At 41.5% G+C, this 23,298-nt stretch overlaps 1 pseudogene; it reads left to right on the forward strand.

Annotated features, from left to right (window-relative positions):
• Positions 1-2,373: 2,373 nt before the first annotated feature.
• Positions 2,374-23,298, forward strand: part of LOC102396924 — a 55,736-nt pseudogene continuing 34,811 nt past the window's right edge.

Here is a 23,298-nt window from a genome sequence, read left to right on the forward strand (position 1 = left end):
GGTCTCCTGCATTTCAGGCAGATTTTTTTACCGGCTGAGTCACAAGGGGAAATGAGAAGTTATTGCTTAACGATTACAGAGTTTCTATTGGGGATGATGAAGTTTTAGAAGCAGATAGTGATGATAGCTGCACAGTAGGAATGTACTTAATTTCACACAACTGTACACTTAACATGGTTAAAATGGCAAATTTTATGTTGTATATATTTTTACTATATTAACATAGTTCAAAAAAATGAAGAGAAGCCATTAACAGGTTTAAAGTAGACTGTAGGAGTGTGAGGCATGACTTGATCAAATTTAGGTTTTGCAGGGATCACTTTGGCTTTAGCACAGAAGAAGGATGGAATGAGTTCCAAGATGTATGTAAGGACATCAGCTAGATTTGCAATGGCGGTGGATAGAATTGAGATATACAAATTTTATTTTCTATCTGTATAAATTTTGGCTTGGTGATTAACCGAGAGGTAGGGAGATAATAAAGATGTCAGTCTAGAGACTACTGGAGTAAGTCCAACTTTGAGTATGATAGGTTGTGTGATGTCCACGGAGTGATATCAAGTAGACAGCTTGCCATATGAGTCTGGAATTCAATGGAAATGTGTACACTAGAGATATAAAACAAAGATTTGAATCTCTCTTCTAAAAAATATCAAAATGTTTGATATCCAATAATATTTTTTTTTAAACTCTGGAGATACAGAAAAGAGAGAGATAAATGCAATCCAGAATTAGTAGAATATATTGCTTGAGGGATAAAATTATTGGTACCCTGGGAAGAGACACAAGATTTAGTTTATCAAAGAGAAGGCAGAAATTTCAACACAACCAGTGGTGTAAAAGTTATACTAATTAGTAAGAGACTTAAAAGGCTTAGCAAAGATAGAGCTAAAGAAACAACTGGGACTATGACAGATGGTATAACAGTTATACATCACCATTCACTGGGCACTTCAGACCATGGACTTAAGTCCAGAGAAGGCCAGGTGCCTTTGAGAAGGCTGGCCTCTCACCCTAGTGCCTTTGAAGCAGCCTGGCCTCCTAGCAGGACTCCCGCTTTCCTGCTGAACCTCTGTGTTGGAAGCCAACCATCATGCCCAACTTGGCGCTAAGAGCCTCACCACTCCACAGAGCATTCTTGCTGTTTCCTGTAGGTATGGCCACCTGGCCTTGGGAAGGGGCCATTAAAGACCCAGGTCTATCGATGACTGCCATAGAGTCAGCTAAGGGAGATGAGACAATGAGGAAGCAATATTCAAAGAGGAGCATCACACTGGGGCTCAGAGCACAGTGAATCCCTTTCAAACTCAGTGATTCATAATATACCCCCACTTCTGAATCAGTGTTCAGGTTATAGTCTTATATTCGTTGCATAGAACCTGGCATAAAGAGAGTCTGGTCCAGTATAACAGGTTTAAGGCCTCTATCCACACCTACCTATTAAGACACAGTTTTGAGGTGGGAAAAAGCACCAAATCATCTGAAATTTCAAAAAGGAAGAAAATACCTATTGCTGAAGAAACTTTATATAAAGAGTGCTGGTTTCATAGTTTCGTATATATTTATATATTTTATATATATATATAAAAGAAATGTGTGTGTGTATATATGTGTATATATATATATTTGTAAGCAATTTGGCAGTATAGTAAATTTTCCTTAAAATTAGCACAGTCATTCTATTTCTGAAAATGATCCTCAAGAAATAATCTAAAATACAAATATAAGCTTTAGGCACAATGATGTTCTATTATACAATTATTTAAAATAGTAAAAAGTTGGAAAAATCACAATGTTCGGCAATTAGGGAGCAGTTAAGTGAATTAAAACATTACCATGAATTATAATACTAGTCACCAAAAATATTTTTATTTGTAGTGTTAAGCCACAAAACAAAAACAGAAAAAACTGTATATAGAATGTGACCTCAAAGATACTAAGAAGGAAAAAAAAAGACAATGATTAAACAGCAAAATAAATTTAGTTATCTCTGTAGTTCACAGAATTATGAGTGACTTTCTAAATCTCCAACAGCACTTTACAGATTTTCTGCAATGAGCAGATGTTTATTTTGTCATTGTAAACAATAAACATTAGAAAAAAAACAGAAACAAAAGGATAAATTGGAAATTATGACTGAATTATTTTACTTATATGGGATTCAGAATTATATTAAATTTTGTCCTATGAGTTGACCATAAACACTGCCTTTCTTCTACCCAAAGTCATTCCTTTCATCCCATCAGCAGAATACCACTGTCAGAGGAAGTCCCAGGGCAGGCAATCTTGTTATGTTTATCATCAGGGAAGCTGGCAGGCCTGGGTTTGGAAGGAAGCTTTCCCGCCTCATGAGTGTCAAACACTGATTTCAGCATGGCCCCTGCTCTATCACGCCTAGTGTGGCAAGGTGCAGGGCCAGCAGGGCAGCCTAGACTGACAGCTGGTGCCTTGGGCTTTGCCAGCCTTGCTGAGTGGCTAGCCAGCTTGAAAAGGCAACAGGAAGCAGATGGCCAGCAGTCCCTTCTTTTTCTGGCCTGTGAGCCATCTGGAAAAAAGGAAATTGATCCGCCGCCTGGAGAGGAAGGCACTGGTAATAAATTTCTCTGATCCTTACATTTTACAGTGTACAATGTCCAAGGAAGAACGCAGGTATCTGCTTCAGGAGCTGATGGGAAAACAATCCCAAGCATCACAGCTCATAGGATATATGTGTGTGTGCTTAGTCATTCAGTCAGGTCCAACTCTATGCGACCCTATGAACCCTAGTCCGCCAGGGTCCCCTGTCCATGGGGATTCTGCAGGCAAGAATAATGGAGTGGGTTGCCATGCCCTCCTCCAGGGGATCTTCCTAACCCAGGGATCGAACCCAGATCTCCCGCATTGCAGGTGGATTCTTTACCATCTGAGTCACCAGGGAAGCTGAATAATACTGGAATGGGTAGTCTATCCCTTCTCCAGTGGATCTTCCCTACCCAGGAATCGAACCAGGGTCTCCTGCATTGCAGGCAGATTCTTTATCAGCTGAGCTACCAGGGAAACTCTATAGGATACATAGGGCAACCTTATTGGAGGCGGCAGCTTTCTGTGGGCCAAGAGTCCACAAGGCTCGACAACCCTACTAACACAGTGACTCACAGTGGCACTGTGAATGCCAGCGAAGGAAACATGGAGAATGCAGAAAGTTCTTTCTTCTTCTGGGAATGCAGGCTGGACAACAACCACGCTATGTGGGATCCTCCAACCCCCTGCATTTGCCTCTCAGTCTGCAGGTTCTCCAAATGCCCTCCATGCTGCTGACGTAGAATAGGTTTAGCAAGGAAACATCTGCAGCCTCAGAAAACTCCAAGTATCTTCAGATGCTTTCCCTTTTATTTAAATGTCTGGCTCCCCACATGGAGGCTATAATCCACAGTATCTTTAATGGTAGGAATATCTGTGTTCTGGAAGTTGAAATGTAAATAAAGGGATGCTCAAGTGAGGGCCAGAGGAAAAAAGAGAAAGAGGTGAGATGTCTCCTGCTTCTGAGGGTCATGTGCTGTTCCTTTCTTGTGCTTTCCTGCACCTCTGTAGTCCACAGATGGCAAAGTAGACACCACTCCCTGGTTAAAGGCCTCCCCAGCCTCTTAGACACCACCAGGGACAGCCAGGTGTAAGTTCATATAGAGACTCTGGGCAAATAGAAAAAGTACTCTCTCCAGGATGACTGTATTAATGCAGTGACCAACCAGCACAACCATACGCAGAAACCCTGCCTGTGGGGGTTAGCCAGCCTGTATTCATCACCGTGGGGTCGCTAGAGTTGGATACGACTGAGTGACTTCACTTTCACTTTTCACTTTCATGCATTGGAGAAGGCAATGGCAACCCACTCCAGTGTTCTTGCCTGGAGAATCCCAGGGATGGGAAGCCTGGTGGGCTGCCGTCTATGGGTCGCACAGAGTTGGACACGACTAAAGCGACACAGCAGCAGCAGCAGCATTCATCACCAACATAAAAACAGAGCCTAAATTTTATTATCAGCATAAATTGCAATTCACTCAAGGACCTCAAAAACCATGATTTAATTGTGCATGCATGCAGGCATGTATTTACTTATTAAACAAACAGGTATCAAAGACTTACTGTGTACTAGACATCAAGATAAAATGTTCAGTGAGCTATGATCTCTACCTACAAAGTCTTCCTTATGGTAAGGGAAATAGAAGTAAAAAAATTTAAATACATAGACACATATATGTATAATCATACATATAGATCTCACACATATGAAATACATAACAAATGTTTGATAAGCATGGGAGAGAAAACTTCTGTGTATGAAGTTAGGGGAAAAACAAAGGCATTTTAGCTGATTTGTAAAGCTATGGGTTAGACTTTGCCTTTCTATCAGAAATCTTGCATTTACAAGGGGCTGGGAACAAATCCAGTTCAAAATCTACATTTTCCAGCTTCTCAAGTAACTCTGCATGGTTATGTGACAAAGTTCTATACAATGAGATATAAGAATATGATGTGAGATGTCTAAGAAGTTACCTTACAGGGAAAGCAATGAATATTTCTTCCTGATGTCAGTTTGGAACTCAAATGTGCTCATTAGAGCTCTGAAAGCCACCTCGGGTTATGAGCATATTTAAGAAGTACAGAAGGAATGCTGACAACAGAAGACAGAAAGAGAGGAATCTAGGGCTGAGACAACTATGGGGGTGCCACACCATCCTCGGGCTGCCTATCTTGCAACTTACTTTATGTGAAAGAAATTCAAATTTATTTCTTGTGTGAACCACTTATAACATTTTTTTTTCCTGTCTCCTGAGTCCAAAATTTAACCCTAATGATGTAGAGACTCAAAGGGCATGTTGTGTTTTTTGAAATGACATAATTTCAAAAAACCAGAGTGAATAAGTAGTAAATATATGTATATATATGTATACACATACACACACACACACATAGGTATTCTGGAAACAGCTTGATTAGATTTAGGGTGTCATTTGAAGGAATAATTTGGATGTCTCTGCATACAGAAGGGACATAATCACAACTGTTTCTTTGGAAAGTGTACGAAATGACAGTGGATTAAAAAGATTAAAGAAATTTGTGGCAAGAAAATTGCTTAGAAAACTGTTGCTAGAGTTCAGGTGAGAGATGAAAAAGGGTAGGGGAAGGTAGAAGAATAAGGATGCAAAAAATGTGATCAGTTCTAAAGTCAGTTCTGATGTAGAATTAAGAGACATGCCCTCCTTAAAAGTGGATAAGGAGGATGGAGTTCACGATTCCATCCTGGAGAATGGTCATGGCATTAGCTGGAACAGTAGGAGAAACAGATCAGGGGCAGGCTGTAGTCAAGCTCCCCTATTAACTATTTGCCTTGTGATATCGGGTAAGTCACTTAACCTCCAGGCGTTAAAGCCAAAGAGGTAACAAAATGGGAACTGTGGTGAGATAAAGATGGGAAGTGAAGCCTCAGGGGTTTCCCTGGACTTGTTAAGGTAACTAGTAAGGTGACTTGTTAAGTGTCTTTTCTGAGGGCTCACTGGGTTACAAAAACAGAGGATGAGGTATCAAGAGAGCTGCACAAACAGGAGCAAGCTAAATTTTATGTGTTAAAGAAACATCCACTTTCTACCAGGCCTTTTTGTCTCCTCCTGATTTGAAATTTAGCTTATGTGCATAGAACAGAAGAGAACTGACTTCAGGGACTGCTAGGAATTCAGTTCTGTTGAACTGTCTCCCAAAGAAAATGTACTGTTTTTCATTTTTATTTAGAATAAACTCGATACCCTTGTCCACAGATGAATTATGACCTCCAAGATCACTCCCCGTGTGTGGTCCTGCAAGAGATATACCCGTCTAGTGTTTCCCCAATGGGCTTCTGCCTTTTTTCAAATAAACCCATTCTATCATCCTTTCTATCATCCCACTCACACTGATTCCTACTGCTGGTTGTGTTCTGCAATCAGTTTTCAACTCACAATGAGATTTTCATCAGCTGAGCCACTGCAGTTGAATAGAGATAGTTGTGTCTCCAGGAAGTGGACCAGATGACCATCATTTCCATCTCCAGTGATAGCGTGAATACAATGCAGCAGGCAGAGTGCCCAGCACTATGAAAGAACTGAACTTTTATATCTTTAAAATAATCAGTGCTCATTAGAAGCAGAATAGTGTAAATTAGTGACCCTATCACTGGAAGTTAGAACATGAACATTTTATTCCTAGCTTTATTACTGATTTACCACAAGACCTTAACTGACATGTGCATTTTCTTTGGTCTTATTTTCTGTAGTTGGAGAGTCTGAGACTACTTTCATTCTGAGCTTCTGATTATTGGCGCCATCAGAAATGAATGGGAGTACAGATAATCAAAAGTCATTTTCATTTGGGTTGAGAATTATTAATTTATGCTTGCAAAACTGACTTCTGGGGAAGTCACAGTTCTTGAAATCAGAAAACAAAGCCACACTGTAAAAACTGATTTAAGAAAAATTGGAAAAATATATATATATATATACATATTTTGTATCTTTTTAAAAAATGTTTCATCTCCCTTCCTTCCTTCACTATCCGAAGTAAATTTGTCCTTCCTCTTTCTCTCCAAACAAGCATTCTAAATCTCACCTTGTCTAGAGGCTGGAAAACAAATGAGTTAGTTTTTAAGAAGGGAAGTTGAAATCTCTTGGACTTTAAACATTTATGTTTATAATACCTGTTGCCAAGTAAGACAGCCTGTAAAACAAACTGGATCAGATTACAAGTGCCAAGGTCAGAAAAATCCATGTACACTGATTTCAGTGGCTTCCTGCTTTGAATGCCTTAAGGTAAGGAGCCAGAATGGCTTTCCATGACTGCCTGGTCCCAGGCTTTCAACCAGTAATCCCTGAAAAGTTGGAGAAAAAAAAAACATGGCCGTATGGCCACATGCTGTGTGCCCTGTGACCTTCCTGGCCTTGAACTTCTCTTGATAGGGTAATCTGTCAAATTGTTAATGGTTTAGCAATTAGGGAAAACTCTTCACAGTGTCCTCTGGTTATCACTAACCTCAAAGAAAGTTTTTAAATTGATGTTACTGAAGCTATCAGGTATTTTTTTCAGGAGCAATGTACTTTATGCTGTGCCTTTACTTCCCTATCATAATTAATAAAGGTTTGTCAGCATGAATACATATCGGGGAACATCAAAAGCCTTGCCCTTCCTAACTTTAAGAAGTCTTTGCTCTAGCTTTTCCAGAATCCTGCCAAAAATGATTATGTCATCTAAATAGATAAATGCCTCTAGGTAATTTATATCCCTCAATTACCTCCTCCATTAAGCACTGAAAACTGGCAGAGGACCTGGAAACACTTTTGGGCACCCTTTCAAATTGATACTCTGTTCCCATTCGACACACAGGGCAGATGAAGTAGGTTTTTTTCTTGGTCCTCCTTAGACCAAATGGGTATTTGATCTTTCTTACTCTTCAAGTACAGGTATGACCTCCAGTGTCTCCCTAGCAGACAGTACAAGGCGGCTCAAACTCTAGGGACAAGACATTAGTTGATTTTAGTGCACAATTACTTAGAAAGCCATAGTCCATGGAATCATACTTGATCAGGTTGCTTTCATGCCACCATGCTGGACCATACCAAAGGCTCTGAGACTTGGATGTAGTCCTACTGATGAATAACTCTTTGGTATGCTTACATATCCTAGAGAAGGACATAGCAACCCACTCCAGTGTTCTTTCCTAGAAAAGTCCATGGACAGAGGAGCCTGGTGAGCTATAGTCCATGGGGCACAAAGAGTTGGACATGACTGAGTGACTAAACACACACACACACGCTCATATATGTGTTTAATTTCAGACCTTGAAATCTATCTAGAAAGCTTCAGAAAAGTGAGTGGATCAGTTTTATTCTATTATTTGTTGTCTCTCTGAACATATTTCTCATTCTTAAAAGAAGGAAAAAATACTGATGTCTTAAAATGTTTCCTCCTGGTCTCTTGCTCATTTCATTAGGCACTGAGATATCTTCAAAATACAAAAATCTTAACTTTAATTTGGAAAAGACTACAAATGCAACTCTAACTAGAAAAGCAAGGGTTTTATGGCGTATATTTGTTTGATCAATATGGCCATTCTCTCTCTTTCTGAGGCAGCAGCAAGAAAAATGAGGAGAAAAGCACATCTAAATACGAAGGTCTACCCTTGCTGATGCTGCTGAACTCACAAAAACTGGAATTCATTCTTGTAAGTAATGACACACTCCACAAGTCCCCCAAATTGGTGCATATAATGCTAGATTATCTACCTGGTAAATGATCCCAAAGTCACTGAAATTCTAGTCTAAAACTAAAAATAAACATTCAAAAGATAAGCATAATTGTCTGAATGTAAAACATGCAGGCTCAAAACCATCTACCTCTGCATTGTGGGATGGTATCAGTATTCTCCGTTAGGGCTGGATCCAGGCTTTTAGGGTCTTCATATTTCAGATCTCTCTTTAAGAGAAAGAATACAAAATTACGTATATAAGATTTCATACAAGGATGTTGGCCAGGGAGCACAAAGATGAATATTTTAAGATACGTTCTTCCTATCCTTGAGCATCAAACAGGAAGTACTTCATCTTCTCTAACAATTTTGTTCCTTCAGTTATCCCTCCTTGCTTCCACAATCAACTAACCTTTCCTCCCTGCTGGACCATTCCTCTTATGCAAAGATGTGCTATTATCATCCATCCTTAAAAGTGCCACCATAAAAGTCTATTAACAATTCCCAGGACATAAATATAGAATCTGGAAGATAAAATGAAGTCTAACCTTTTTTTGGTCTTAGTTTAGTTTCACTTGATCACAGGGTATGTGTGCAGAGGCCTTGCACCCAGCAATTTAGACCAGCGTTCCTGATGCAAAGTGGTGCAACTGACACTTCACCTCATCAGGTCGTGTGCAGAGATGGTACATCTGGCACTTCAATCTGGAGTGTCGGGAGCAGCAGAGCTGGGCCCCGTCTGTAGAACTCCGCCTCCCTCCCCTCCCTGCAGACAAGAACGCTATAAAACAGCCATGCTCCCCATGGCCTTTCAGGGAGAACACATACTCCAGAGTGTGAGCCTACACCACTCAATTCTTTGATCAAAGAATGAAGCCTCTGAATTGATTTGGTATTGTTCTATTGGTTTGAATGATACCAGGCAGAAGCAGCCTTGCTGGGTAACTGTAGGAGGTTCAGTAACAAAATTTTGGTGACCACAAAGGGACAGACCATGGCTTTTTTGGCTACATCTATCCACTAGGCTCGCCAACCTATAGGGTCAGCAATAGCATTCTCCATAGTAAAGTTTTGATTTTGGTAAAGAAAAGCTGCCAGCCCTGTGAGCCAAGAGGCGAGACCAGGAAACGGCCCAGTTATTAAGGACCACCAGACAAATCAGAACAAAGATGTTTAATCTGCGTTCAAGAAAAGGCATTGAGGATGCCTGAATGTTGGTACAAGACAGTGGCTTAACCTCTTTCAGTCAGTGCTAGTTTTTCTTAAGTGGGCCGAGGAGCCCTCAGAAGACCAGGAACCCCATTATTGAGAAGTCCTATGAGCTGCTGGGGCTTCCCTGGTGGCTTAGTGATAAACAATTCACCTCCCAATGCAGGAGATTTGGGTTTGATCCTTAGGTCGGGAAAATCTCCTGGAGGACAAAATGGTAACCTACTCCAGTATTCTTGCCTGGGAAATCCTATGGACAGAGGAGCCTGGTGGGCTACAGTCCATGGGGTCACAAAAGAGTTGAACATGACTTAGCAACTGAACAGCAACAACATGAGCTGCTGGCAAGAACAGGAAATACCCCCTGTCCATCTCCCCTCTCCTCTCTGCTGTGAGGTGAATCTTGGGTTATTCTTTACCAGCTGAGGTGCTGCAGGCTCTCCTCCCAGTATCAGCACAAAATTCCAGTTATTTCAGCAATCTGCTGAGTATCCTGTGGGAATCCCACATACTTTTAGCTCTCATCCAGCAGGAAGTCTGCAAACTCCTCCTTTTCTGCAGAAAGGAAGAAAGAAAAGGCTGTCACCTTAGACAACTGTGCCACTCCCTAACATGGCTAAGCTGCTCTTGCCCAGAGGCAGTCCCACCTAAACTCCTGTGGGACATTCTGACTGAGGAGGGACTAACTACAGATTCAAGGGGGACCACCAGTTATATCAGAGTCCACACCATTTGGATGCCTTCTATTTTGGTCTTTTGAGGAATCCATTAACAGTTCGGGGCTGGTTCCAAATTTCCTGAACTGGAAATCTTATTTGGGTCAAATCTTGTGGTATTTGCATGACTAATTATCAGCCAGGATCTAAACAGCACAGGAAAAGTACTCCTTTTGAAGCAGGTCCCAATGGAGAAGAAGGGCACGTCCAGGTACACATTCCATTTACCACTTCTGATCTACATAATTGGAAATGTCAGAGTAAAGGGTTGAGGGAAAACCCAGCGGGGTTTCTGGAATACCATTAGGGGAAACTTTAAGACTCATGGGGCTTCCCTGGTGGCTCAGACGGTAAAGCGTCTGCCTGCAAGCAGGAGACCTGGGTTCAATTCCTGGGTTGGGAAGATCCCTTGGAGAAGGAAATGGCAATCCACTCCAGCACTCTTGCCTGGAAAATCCCATGGACAGAGGAGCCTGATAAGCTACAGTCCATGGGGTCACAAAGAGTCAGACACTACTGAGTGACTTCACTTCTTCAGACTCATGACCCCACCTGGGCTGACACCAAGAACCTCCTCAAAGTACTCCCAATGAGGGAATAAAAGACCAAACAAAGAGGACAGAAACAGGGTAAATCGTGCCATTTTCACACTAGGGAACAAGTGGTCTCAGATACCAAGCCCACTAGGTCCATCAAGACAATAGAGAAGGGGATGGAATACAGAGGCTGGCCCATTAAAAAAATACAATCCTAAAGTGAATCCAAGGAGCCAGACAGAAGCCTATCAATTGGTATAAGATAAAGGAAATCGATCAGGAGCCTACAGAAAACCCTCCAAGATTTGCAGAGCACCTCAGGGAATGCCTTCAAATCTACTACCACTGACCCTGAGTCAGTGGAAGGGAATGCAATCCTGAGGTCATATTTTATTTCCCAAAGTGCCCTGACACTAGGCATAAGCTTCAGAAAATGGAAACAGACAAAATGCCACTACCTGTTGCCTGGTCAAAGTTGCCTACTAAAGGTTGAGGGTGTTTAATAATTGAGATATAGGGGAAAAAAACAGAGGACAAATAGGCCCAAAGGAAAGTTGTTGGCCTCCAATGTCAATTGGTAGGCAAGGGAATCTGAACTAACTGCCCTTGGAGACACTCAACTCCAACGAGTGGCACCCAGCCCCATTGAGGGATAGCAAGCCAAAGAAACTGCTGCTGCTGCTGCTAAGTCGCTTCAGTTGTGTCCAACTCTGTGTGACCGCAGAGACGGCAGCTCACCAGGCTCCCCCATCCTTGGGATTCTCCAGGCAAGAACACTGGAGTGGGTTGCCATTTCCTTCTCCAATGCATGAAAGTGAAAAGTGAAAGGGAAGGCGCTCAGTCGTGTCCGACTCTTAGTGACCCCATGGACTACAGCCTACCAGGCTCCTCCATCCATGGGATTTTCCAGGCAAGAGTACTGGAGTGGGGTGCCATTGCCTTCTCCGGCCAAAGAAACTAGGGCCTAATCAATGTACCATTTGCAAACAAGAAAAACACCGAAAAGGACAATGTCCTCACCAACCACAAGAGGAATGCAAGTGGCAGGTTCTGGCCACGATCCTCCAAGGCAGATGGTCCAAACAGATGAAGAGTGATGGGACCAGAGGACTAAGCCAGCACTCCAATTGATCCCCCAACGAGCCCCGGTTGACACTAGACACAGGGATTAGACTTTCAAATTCTTAGTTGATACCAGTGCCACTTACTCAGTTCTGAATACCAGATCAAGTAAACTCAGTTATAAGAGGTGTAAAATTATGGGGGTACAAGGGGAGGCCAAGAACAGGCATTTATAGAGCCATTAGAACATAAATTAGAGGAACACATGCTCATCCATTCCTTCCTGTATGTCCCCGAATACTCCATATTTCTGCTAGGAAGAGATATCTTACATAAAGTGGAGGCTACTATCCACCTGATAGGAGACAAACTGGAGACTGGTGTCCCCTTAGACAAGGACACAAGATGATAATGTTAATGGCTAAGGAAAAACCTCCCTAGGCAGAGCAAGTTGATCTCCCTGGAGTAAATATCTAGTAAATCAGGAACAGGTGGGATGAGCTGTAGAGGCCATCCTGTGATAAGTTCATCTAAAGTCTGGACATACATGACCCAACAGAAAACAGTGTCCTCTCCACAGGGAGGCCTTTTGGGGGCATTGCTGCCATTTTACAGAGCCTAATTGACCAGACCCTACTAGATGTTGCCAATCAGCCTGTACTACCCTTTCTCCCTGTAAAGAGGAGAATTCCCAATGAGGAATGCCAGATGGTACAGGACCTCAGGGCACTCAGCGAAGCCACCTGGGGTATACATCCAGTCATCCCTAATCTTACACCCTGTTGGTCACCCTACCAGCCACCAGGACTTGGTATTCTGTGTTAGATTTAAAAAATGCCTTATTCTATATTCCATTAGCCCCAGAGTCTCAAGAAATGTTTGCTTTTGAATGACAGGACCCAAACATGCAACAAAACAAAGCAAAACACTGCTGGACACTCCTTCCCCAAGGGGTCAGAAATTTCCCCACCATCTTTGAGGAAACTTTGACCCAAAAGATCTGCATCTGAAGGAGGGAGCAAGATGGAATCAGAATATAAATGACATTATGATTACCAGCCCAACTATGGAAGCCTCTGACAAATATACTGCAACCACTCTGAAATACCTAGTCCATAAAGGATATAAGCTGTTCAAGGAAAAGCCTCAAATATTATAAACTAGGGTGACTTAACTAGGCTTCATTCTTCTGGAAGGCCAGAGAAGCCTATCCTAGGAGAGGAAAAAAGCCACTTGCTGCCTCATCCCTTCTAAAACCTGAGGGTGGCCAGGTTTTGCTCACTTGGATCCTTAACTATAGTCTAATAGCTAGACTTCTGTACAAAAAGCTGAAAGGAAAGGATAATGATCCTTTTGAATGGAATTTAGAATATGAAAAGGTGTCTTCAAGAAGCACAAAGCAACTGAGGGAGAATGGATACATGCTGAAGATTAGCTGTAGGGCTGAGTCCCTTTGCTGTTCACCTGAAACTATCACAACATTGTTCATCGGTTCCATGTGCATGCTGAGTCGCTTCAGTCATGTCTGACTCTTTGTGACCCCATGGACTACAGTCCTCCAGGCTCCCTTCTGTCCTTGGGATTCTCCAGGCAAGAATACCGGAGTGGATTGCCTTGCCCTTCTCCAGAGGATCTTCTCAACCCAGATATTGAAGAACCCAGGGAATCAAACCCATGTCTCTTACATCTGTTGCATTGGCAGGCAGATTCATTACCACTAGTGCCACCTAGGAAGCCCATTATCAGCTATACCCAATACAAAACAAAAAGTTAAAAAAAAAAAAAGAATTGCAAAAGCAATTAACTTCAGGCCCCTGCCCTGGCCCTCCCAGATTTAGCTAAACCGTTTGACCTTTAACACTTGGCTCAGACAGTAAAGCATCTGCCTGCAATGCGGGAGACCCAGGTTCTTTGTTCAGTTGTGTCCGACTCTTTGCGACCCCATGGACTGTAGCCCACAAGGCTCCTCCGTCCATGGGATTTTCCAGGCAAAAATACTGGAGTGGGTTGCCATTTCCTTCTCCAGTAGATCTTCCTGACCCAGGGATTGAACCCAGGTCTCCTGCATTGTAGGCAGACGCTTTACCGTCTGAGCCACCAGGGAAGTCTAGCCACCCCAGTATTCTTGCCTGGAGAATTCCATAGACAGAGGAGCCAGGTGGGCTACAGTCTTTGGGGTTGCAAAGTGTCAGACACGACTCAGCAACTAACACTTTTCACTTTGACCTTTATGTTTATGAGAGAAAGGGAACCACCCTTGGGATATTAGCTCAAAAACTGCTGCTGCTGCTGCTGTTGCTAAGTTGCTTCAGTCATGTACGACTCTGTGCGACCCCATAGACGGCAGCCCACCAGGCTCCCTGGTCCCTGGAATTCTCCAGGCAAGAACACTGGAGTGGGTTGCCATTTCCTTCTCCAATGCATGAAAGTGGAAAGTGAAAGTGAAGTTGCTCAGTCGTGTCCGACTCTTTGCGACCCCATGGACTGCAGCCTACCAGGCTCTTCCATCCTTGGGATTTTCCAGGCAAGAGTACTGGAGTAGGGTGCCATCGCCTTCTCCGAGTCAAAAACTAGGAGCCCTTATTCCAGTGGTTGCTTATTTCTCTAACCAATATTAGATCAAACTGCTAAGGGATGGTCCTGCCTATGGGCAATAACAGCTACTTCAACCCTGCTAAAGGAGGCTGAAAGTTAACATTTGGTCAGCCAGTCAGTATATGGACTCCACACCACATTCAGGCTTTAGTAAGTTCTAAGGGAACAGAATGGCTGTACCCTGGAAGGTCAATTCAAGTTCAACCCATGCTTTTACACAACACAGTGGCTACCATAAAAACCCATCACACTCTAGACCCTGCCACCTTGCTACCCACAGAAACAGAGCCCCTGCAGCATGACTCTATAGAAACTGTATGAACGTGCTTAGTCGCTCAGTTATGTCTGACTCTTTGCGATCCCATGACTGTAGCTCGCCTGGCTCCTCTGCCCATGGGGATTCTCCAGGCAAGAATAATGGAGTGGGTTGCCATGCCCCCCTCCAGGGGATCTTCCCAACTCAGGGACTGAACCCAGGTCTCCTGCATTGTGGGCAGATTCTTTACTGTCTGAGCCAACAGGGAAGCCCAAGAATAGTGGCATGGGTTGCCATGCCCTTCTCCAGGGGATCTTCCCGACCCAGGAATTGAACCAGGGTCTCCTGCATTGCAAGAGGATTCTTCACCAGCTAAGCTACCAGGGAAGCTCATAGAGACCATAGACACAATCGATTCCAATTGCCCCAACCTATTTAAATGATCCTTTCCCAAATGTCAATGAGGAATGAATCACAGATGGGAACAGTTTTATGACAGAGGGGAAAAGGCTAGCAGGGTATTCAATGACCTCCCAGACTCAAGTCAAAGAAGCACAAAACCTATCTCCATGAACTTCTGTCCCAAAGGTAAAACTGACAGTCCTCATCTGAGCCTTAGAGCCTGGGACAGAGAGGATCTCAAATGTTTATACAAGTTCCTGGTATGCATATGCCATCTTACATGTACATGGGATATTTGGAAGGAAAGGGGTATGCTTACTGCAGACAATAAACAAGTGAAACATGGATTAAGCACATTGAAGCTCTTAGAAGCAGTACAGCTTCCAAAAGAGGTGTCAGTGATTCCTTGTAGGTGTCACCAAAAGGGGACTACAGAGGTAACAAAGGAAAACAAGGCAGATGCAACTGCCAAAAAGGCGGCCCTAGAACCAGGCAATTGGCAACTACTCCTCATACCTTGAAGCCCAGAACCATACAATTATCTCCCAATCTACAAAAAGGAAAAATTAGACAAATCCCCAAAACAGGGCTTCAATAGAGATCTAGGAGGCCATAAGTGGCTAATTGATGAAAATTAGCCACTTTTCATCAACAACACTTCTTTCCCCCAACTGTAGCTTGTCAAGCCACCAGAGAGGCTTATCAAGGAGTTACTATGGGATAGAAGCCTTATATAATTAGTGGAGGTCATGGTAACTCCTGGCATGAAAAGTATAATCAGTGGAATATTTGAGACATGTCCCACCTAGACAATGAGCAACTCCAGCACCATATTCCCAAAGTCCCCCAGATAAGTCTCATTCAGACCAGGGGCACATATCCTGGAGAAGACTGGTAGACTGATTTCACTGTCAGGGCCAGAGTACTGGGCAACTTTAGGTATCTCTTTGTACTAGTAGACATTTTCTGGTCAGATAGAAGCATTCCCCACTAGTCCCAGTTTTAGGGCAAGTCCCTTTCTATCATTCCTCACTTAGTTGAAGTGACTAGGGCATTATTAAAGAAATAATCCTCAGATTTGGCCTCCCAGGATTCCTACAAAGCAATAATGGTCCAGCATTTTGTTGCTAATGAAGAAGGGGATTACATGAGCCTTGGACATAAAATGGATCTTGCACTCAGCGCAGAGACTCCATCATTGAGGAAAGTAGAGAAGTTCAATCAGACTTTGTAAAGGGCCTTAGCCAATGGACGTCAGGAAACTCAAAAAAATTGGATTAAGTTGCTTCTGATTGCCCTTCTCTACATGTGGTTAGCTCTAGGGGGTAAGTTAAAGTTAAGTGCATTGAACTCATATACAGTAGACCCATTTCCAAACCGAAGAAAAGGGACACTTTAACCCCCCTGAAAAAGAACAACTCAAGTTTGCCCTCCAGGTAGGAGAGACCATAATAGCACCCATGGAATGTGGTAACTGGGTGCTGCCTGTACCCACTGATCCAGCCCTGTACCTCTTCCAGCCAGGAGACTGGATGAACCTAAAGACATGGAAAGCTGGTAGCCAACAAAACCAACTCAATCCTAACTGGAAAGATGCCACTTGGTGATCCTAATCATCCATTCTGCCCTGAAGTTGCAGGGATCACTCCATGAGTATACCACACTCGAGTGGAGGAGGCTATAGAGCCCAAACCTCCTAGAGACAACCTGGGGTAATGGACTCCTTTGACTACTAGTGTGAACCACTCTCTGCCTTGAGGCAGCCCCACCCACAGCCTGGTGGGAAGAGCACTAGATCATATCTCTCCATCCTCTGATCCAAGAGCAAAGCTTTCCTTTTGCTTCTGAGCAACTCAGTCTTATTCTGTTGACTTAAATGAGCAAAAGGACCCTTGCTGAGGATCTACTCAGGGGGGTTGGTTAAAAAGGCAAAACCAAATAAAACATTCTTGACCTTACAATTCCCTCCAGTTACTATAACAATTCTTTTTTCTCCCTTACAGTAAAACATTAAAGAAACTCTCTACACACCTCATTTCTGCTTCTTCACCTTCCATTACCTTCTCAATCTACTTCATTCTCAATAATAAGCTAAAAATCCTTCACGCTACGGTTGCCAAAAACATCCAGTCCTCTGATATCATCTTACTTGACCACGCAGAAGCACTGACACCATTGTATACTGTCTCATTCTTGAACTACTCTCCTCTTAGCTTCCCTGACATCATCTTTTAGTCTGGCTACTTTACTTCAGTCTCTTTTGCCCATTCCTCATCTAAATGTTACAAATTCACCTGTATCATTTTTCTCCCTACGCATTTTCTTTGGGTGATCTCATTTATTTCCATAGCTTTTAAAACCATCTATGGTGACAACTCCCAAATTTATGTATCTGTTTCACATTCTGACCCCCACAGTTGTACATCCAACTACCTACTTGACAACTCTTAGCAATTTTACGTGCATTTCAATATACCAAAACAAAACTCATGACTTTTCCCAGGGCTTGGTAATTGAATGAGAAACTAAGCTTGCAAACAAAGCACCAAAAAAATATGGGAAACTCCCCAATTTTTTAAGGAACAAAATTAATATTTAATATATTAAAATAAAACCATACAGGTAGTCATCAGGATTGAGGCTTAATTAGGCATCTTTCATTTATGTAATAATTTAGTGTTGTTTTTGTTTTGTATTATGCTTAAAGAAGCAATTCATTATTTTTTTAAATATGAGACCTCTAAAGATGCTTATCTGCCCCCATCCATCCCCAGTTTTCCACATATCAGTAAGTGCATTGCCATTGTCATTCATTTGGTTTCAAAGTCAGAAAGCTGGATTTCATCCTTGGCAACTTCCCTCATTTCCCATACTCAAGCCAGAAACAAGTCCTGGATTGAAGTCCTGGATTGAACTCCCCAAATAACTCAACCCTTGCTCTGTTCTTTACCACTGCCACTATTATCCACTTTAGCCACGTCAGCCCAACTATTATGAGAAAACTCCTTACTGTATGTTTCACACTGTGCTTACTCCCTTCTAACACATTCTCCACTCAACAGGCAGAATGTCCTTTAAAAACACAAAATGTTACTCCCTCGATGGTTTCTCATTGCTCTTCAAATATAATTTCAATTCCATGTCGTAGGTTTTTGGGCCCTGCCTGCTCTGGTCACTATATGTTTTGTAACCACACCTTGACATCGGATCACAATCCAGCTGTGGCTTGATCCTTTCCATCAGCTGGTCTCAGCAGTCTTCAGCAGCATCCTCTCAAAGAAATCATGTAGTTAGAATCTTCTCTCTGGTTTTGTCGGAGAAGGCAACGGCACCCCACTCCAGTACTGAGCCTGGTAGGCTGCAGTCCATGGGGTCGCTAAGAGTTGGACACGACTGAGCGACTTCACTTTTACTTTTCACTTTCCTGCATTGGAAAAGGAAATGGCAACCCACTCCAGTGTTCTTGCCTGGAGAATCCCAGGGACGGGGGAGCCTGGTGGGCTGCCATCTATGGGGTCGCACAGAGTCGGACACGACTGAAGTGACTTAGCAGTAGCAGCTCTGGTTTTCTATCACTTTGCCCTGTTTGTTATCACAATTTGTAATTTTTTAGTTATATGTTTGTTTGCATCCTTTTTGACTATCTTAGACTGTAAACTGAGTGAGAACAGAAGCCTGTTTTCTTTACTCTGGCTTCTCCTATGTCTGAAAGATAGTAGAAGGATCAAAAAATTAATGGTGAATTACGGATTCCACCCTTAAGTGGAATGAACGGTCAGCCTAATTCAGTGACAATAGACCCAGTGCTTCTTTCACTCTCTCTCCCACTGAAAGAAACAACTCTAAAATTCTGGACACTTCACTGAGCCACAGCTTATTCACTTTTGATCATGGGATCTAATAGTCAAGCCTGTAGACTGTTTTTAGTGAATGACACTGGAATGGATGAATGTGCAGTGAATCTGGTCTTTTGCTTCCCAAACAATAAAATGAGGCCAATAATATTTAAGTTTCTTCAAGTTCTAAATTTCAAGACCCCTGAAAGTCTCATCAGACAAACTAGTTATAAGTCTGAACGCTGCTTCTGGAAGCTTCCTATCAAGTTTAGTCCTTAAAGTGCTATTGAGGGATTATCAGGCGTTCAGTACAATGTCATCTTCCTGTCTTCATTCTGTTTGGAAAAACTGAGTAATATTTCATTGTCTACTTTATAAGAAAATGGAGGTGCTTGATCTCAATATGAAATTCACTAGTACTTTATATACACTGGAAGACTGAAAGGTATTTACAGGTCATACTATGACCCACATGAATACTTATTACAAAGTAAGTTTTCAATAAGTGATAGTATATAAAATTTTCTAAACATATTGCTGCTGCTGCTGCTGCTAAGTCCCTTCAGTTGTGTCCGACTCTGTGCAACCCCATAAATGGCAGCCCACCAGGCTCCCCCTTCCCTGAGATTCTCCAGGAAAGAACACTGGAGTGGGTTGCCATTTCCTTCTCCAATGCATGAAAGTGAAAAGTGAAAGTGAAGTCGCTGAGTCTTGTCCGACTCTTCGCGACCCCATGGACTACAGCCCACCAGGCTCCTCCGTCCATGGGATTTTCCAGGCAAGAGTACTGGAGTGGGGTGCCATTGCCTTCTCCTTAAACATATTGACATATACACAAAATTCACATGGTCTAAGACACAGGAGTTATTTCCAACATTAAAATAGGAAAATCTGGTATTTTAAGTCTTCTGACCCAATTCTGTCTGAAGAAGAAACATTACGACAGCTTTAAAAAATAACTTGAAAGCAGCCGGGCGCGGTGGCGCACGCCTGTAATCCCAGCTACTCGGGAGGCTGAGCCTGGAGGATCGCTTGAGCTCAGGAGTTCTGGGCTGCAGTGCGCTATGCCGATCGGGTGTTGGCACTAAGTTCGGCATCAATATGGTGACCTCCCTGGAGCGGGGGGCCACCAGGTTGCCTAAGGAGGGGTGAACCGGCCCAGGTCGGAAACGGAGCAGGTCAAAACTCCCGTGCTGATCAGTAGTGGGATCGCGCCTGTGAATAGCCACTGTACTCCAGCCTGGGCAATATAGCGAGACCCTGTCTCTTTAAAAAAAAAAAAAAAGAAAAAAAAAAAAACTTGAAAGCACAGATTTGGCCTTCCTAAGTATGTACACTTTCTGTTTTGCTACTCTGAAAATGGCATATTAAGGAGGGTAGGCAAGTTGACAAAATTCAGTAAGACATTTAACAGCTTCTGATGCATTTTGACCCACGGTTTCTCAGAATTAATATTCTAGCATCCATGGAATTTTGTATTAGGCTTTAGTAAATATATTTGACATGTTAAAATTCAGTCACACACTAAATGCAGCATGGCACTGAGACTGTTAATTTCAGTGCCTCTTTAAATAGTGGATATTATTTCAAATAACCTATCATATTGAACAAAATTGTTTTCTAAGGCTTTTTTTAAAGATTCTCACTAGTGTTTACTGTATTAGTGCTCAAACATTAAACCATAAAAATCATCCATTAGAAGCTAGGAAACATACAACCCAAGATGGAATAAACTTGGTAATCATTTTGACAAGGGTGAAATTGCAATAAGAGACCTTGCTTAATCCACAGCACAAAATGTGAGGAAGCATGACAAAGACACTGTCCTTCAGCACTGTGCTCCACCAGACACACGTGTCTGGGGTTAAAGAAATGGAGCCACCAGCGGCACCCTCACTACATGTGAGGATCTGTAGTCCGCTAAGCTTTGAACAAGTTGGCACCTAGTCCCTACTTGGGCACAGGCACACAATCTAAAATCTGCTCTTAGGCACAGATGCACTGGCACAAAATCTGTCCTTAGGCCCAGAAACTGGGAACGTTGGCTATAGTTACATAATATGTCATTCCAACAAAGTGATTGAAGCTGCATGGGGTGGGCAAATTTGATCAAATGAAGCAGGCAGAGCCGGAAGAATTCAGACATTGTTGGCAACAGAGCCAGAGTTTTAAGGAGGAAAAAAATAATTTGTGTGGAAAATTTCTGGAAGAATGTATGCCAAACTAGTAATAGTAGCTATCTCTTATAGAAAGAATTATTAGAAAAATTTAAAGTGTTTATTTCTGTAATTTTGATTTAAAAATATACAGGGAAATAATACAAATAATTGGAAAGTAATAAAAAATGCCACACCCACAATCCATTCATCAGCAATCATTTCCCAGATTTTTACTTTTAGATCACTGGAAGGGAAATTTGAGATTTCTTCCTTTTAACATCTCACAATGGATAGTCTATCATTTCCTTCGCTAATGTTAAAGGATTCCTTTTTTCTTTTATGGAGTAAATGTACCCATAAAGTAGATTTGCTTGGCATTCATTGTGAGGCTGAATCATGCATATAAAATAAAAGACTTTTAGTTCATCTTCAATAAAACAGAATATTCTTTAAACCGACAGTGCTAAGAGGAAAAATGATTTCATTAACTGAAATGTTTAGCCAAGATACTGGATGGTGCTTTTCACCTGCCACAGCAATTAAGACGTCTCTAATAAAATACCATTGAGATAAATTATAGTTCTTTACTCAGAGCTCATCAGAGAAGATCTAATTTATAGCATTGACTATAACATGTTAAAAAGTCTCTATATGAAAGCTAATTCCATGATAAATTTTAATTATGTGGATAGAACTAGCTTCAAAGCTGTATTAATTATACATTTAAGCTCTACATGCAAACTAGTACATTACGGTACAGCTAGAACATGTAAAATATAGTCTGAACCGAATTAAAATATGCCAATTTCCTCTGCAGTTATTTGCTTTTGATATATTGTAGTTCTTTCAGACCATTCTTTATAAACATTAAATTACTGCTGTGCTTTCTTAGTCATTTTGCTCCCCTAGAAAGAACTCCAGGCTCTGGTTAACTTCATGGCATGATTTTCTACTTTCGCAGAGTACAAAGCAGATATCCATCTAAGATAAATACCTTAATAAAAGGGGTGAAAGTTGCTGGCAAGTTTTACTTCCTTATCCCAAAGTCTGTCCACCCCACTCACTGTAATTCCTAGTCTCACCCGTCTATTTCTCTCTCTGGGTTTTCATCTCTGGCTCAAAACATAGGTCAAGGCACCAAAGCCTTGTAAGTACAGGCATGCATTCCTTGCTTCGAAAACAGACTAGAGCAGTAGCCAGTCAGCAAACTCAGTCTTTGACAAGAGGCTTGTTCCATATGTAAAATGAACATTTCATTCTCTATCCAGAAAGTCTTAGTACCTAGAAAATATCAAGTGAATTGAAGAGCATGCTTAGTGTTGTCACATGTATGTAATACCTCACACAGCAAAAAATGAAAATTTGTAGATTAAAAATTTACCATATTTCATCTTTCCTGCCCTTTAGTTCCCCAGTTTCATTCCCTGGAGGTAAACTGATCACTTTACAGGTATATAATGCATATGAGAACATACAAGTATAAAACAACAACAAAAATGTATACTGTATTCTTCACTTTAATCTTTTAACATATATATATTAAATACTGGAAATTATCCAAAATAAATACAAATAAATAGCTCCACTTTTAAAAAGGTTTCATAGAATCCCATGCCATACAGGCACATAATTTACTCAACCTGTGTCCTAACATAGATACTTACTCTGCTTCCAATCTTTTTGTTATTTCAAACAACCCTATAAGGAATATCCTTGTATGTTTGTCATTTAAGACATGACAAGCATATCTGTGGATAAATTCTCAGAGCAGTACTGCAGGATCAAAGACCATATGGATTTGCAATCTTGATATTGTTAAGTAGTTTTTTATAGAGTTTATACCAAATTACATACCTAATAGTAGTGTATTAAATACCTATTTTCTCACACCCTTTTCAATATAGTATGCTATCAAAATTCTTTTATCTTCACCAAATTAAGAAAGGAAAATGGCATTTCATTGTAGTCTTAATTTTTAAATTAATGTTTTTTCCTGTTATGTATTAAATGAATAACTTTTCATATTTTAAGACCCATTTACATTTCCTTTGATACCAACCATTTTATCCTTTGTCCATTTCTTGTAGGATTATTGGCCTTTTTCTTATATATTTATTTATATGTGCTAAGAAACATAGCCTGTGGTGTATGTCATCAATTGCAGAGAAAATATTTTCCCCTGGCTTGTCATTTGCATTTTTAAATGGATTTTAATGACAAGATAATTTTATTTTAGTTTTATATGGTCAATTTATTCTATCTTTTAACTTAATATT

Source organism: Bubalus bubalis, chromosome 1, assembly GCF_019923935.1.
Source record: "Bubalus bubalis isolate 160015118507 breed Murrah chromosome 1, NDDB_SH_1, whole genome shotgun sequence".
Lineage (NCBI taxonomy): Eukaryota > Metazoa > Chordata > Mammalia > Artiodactyla > Bovidae > Bubalus > Bubalus bubalis.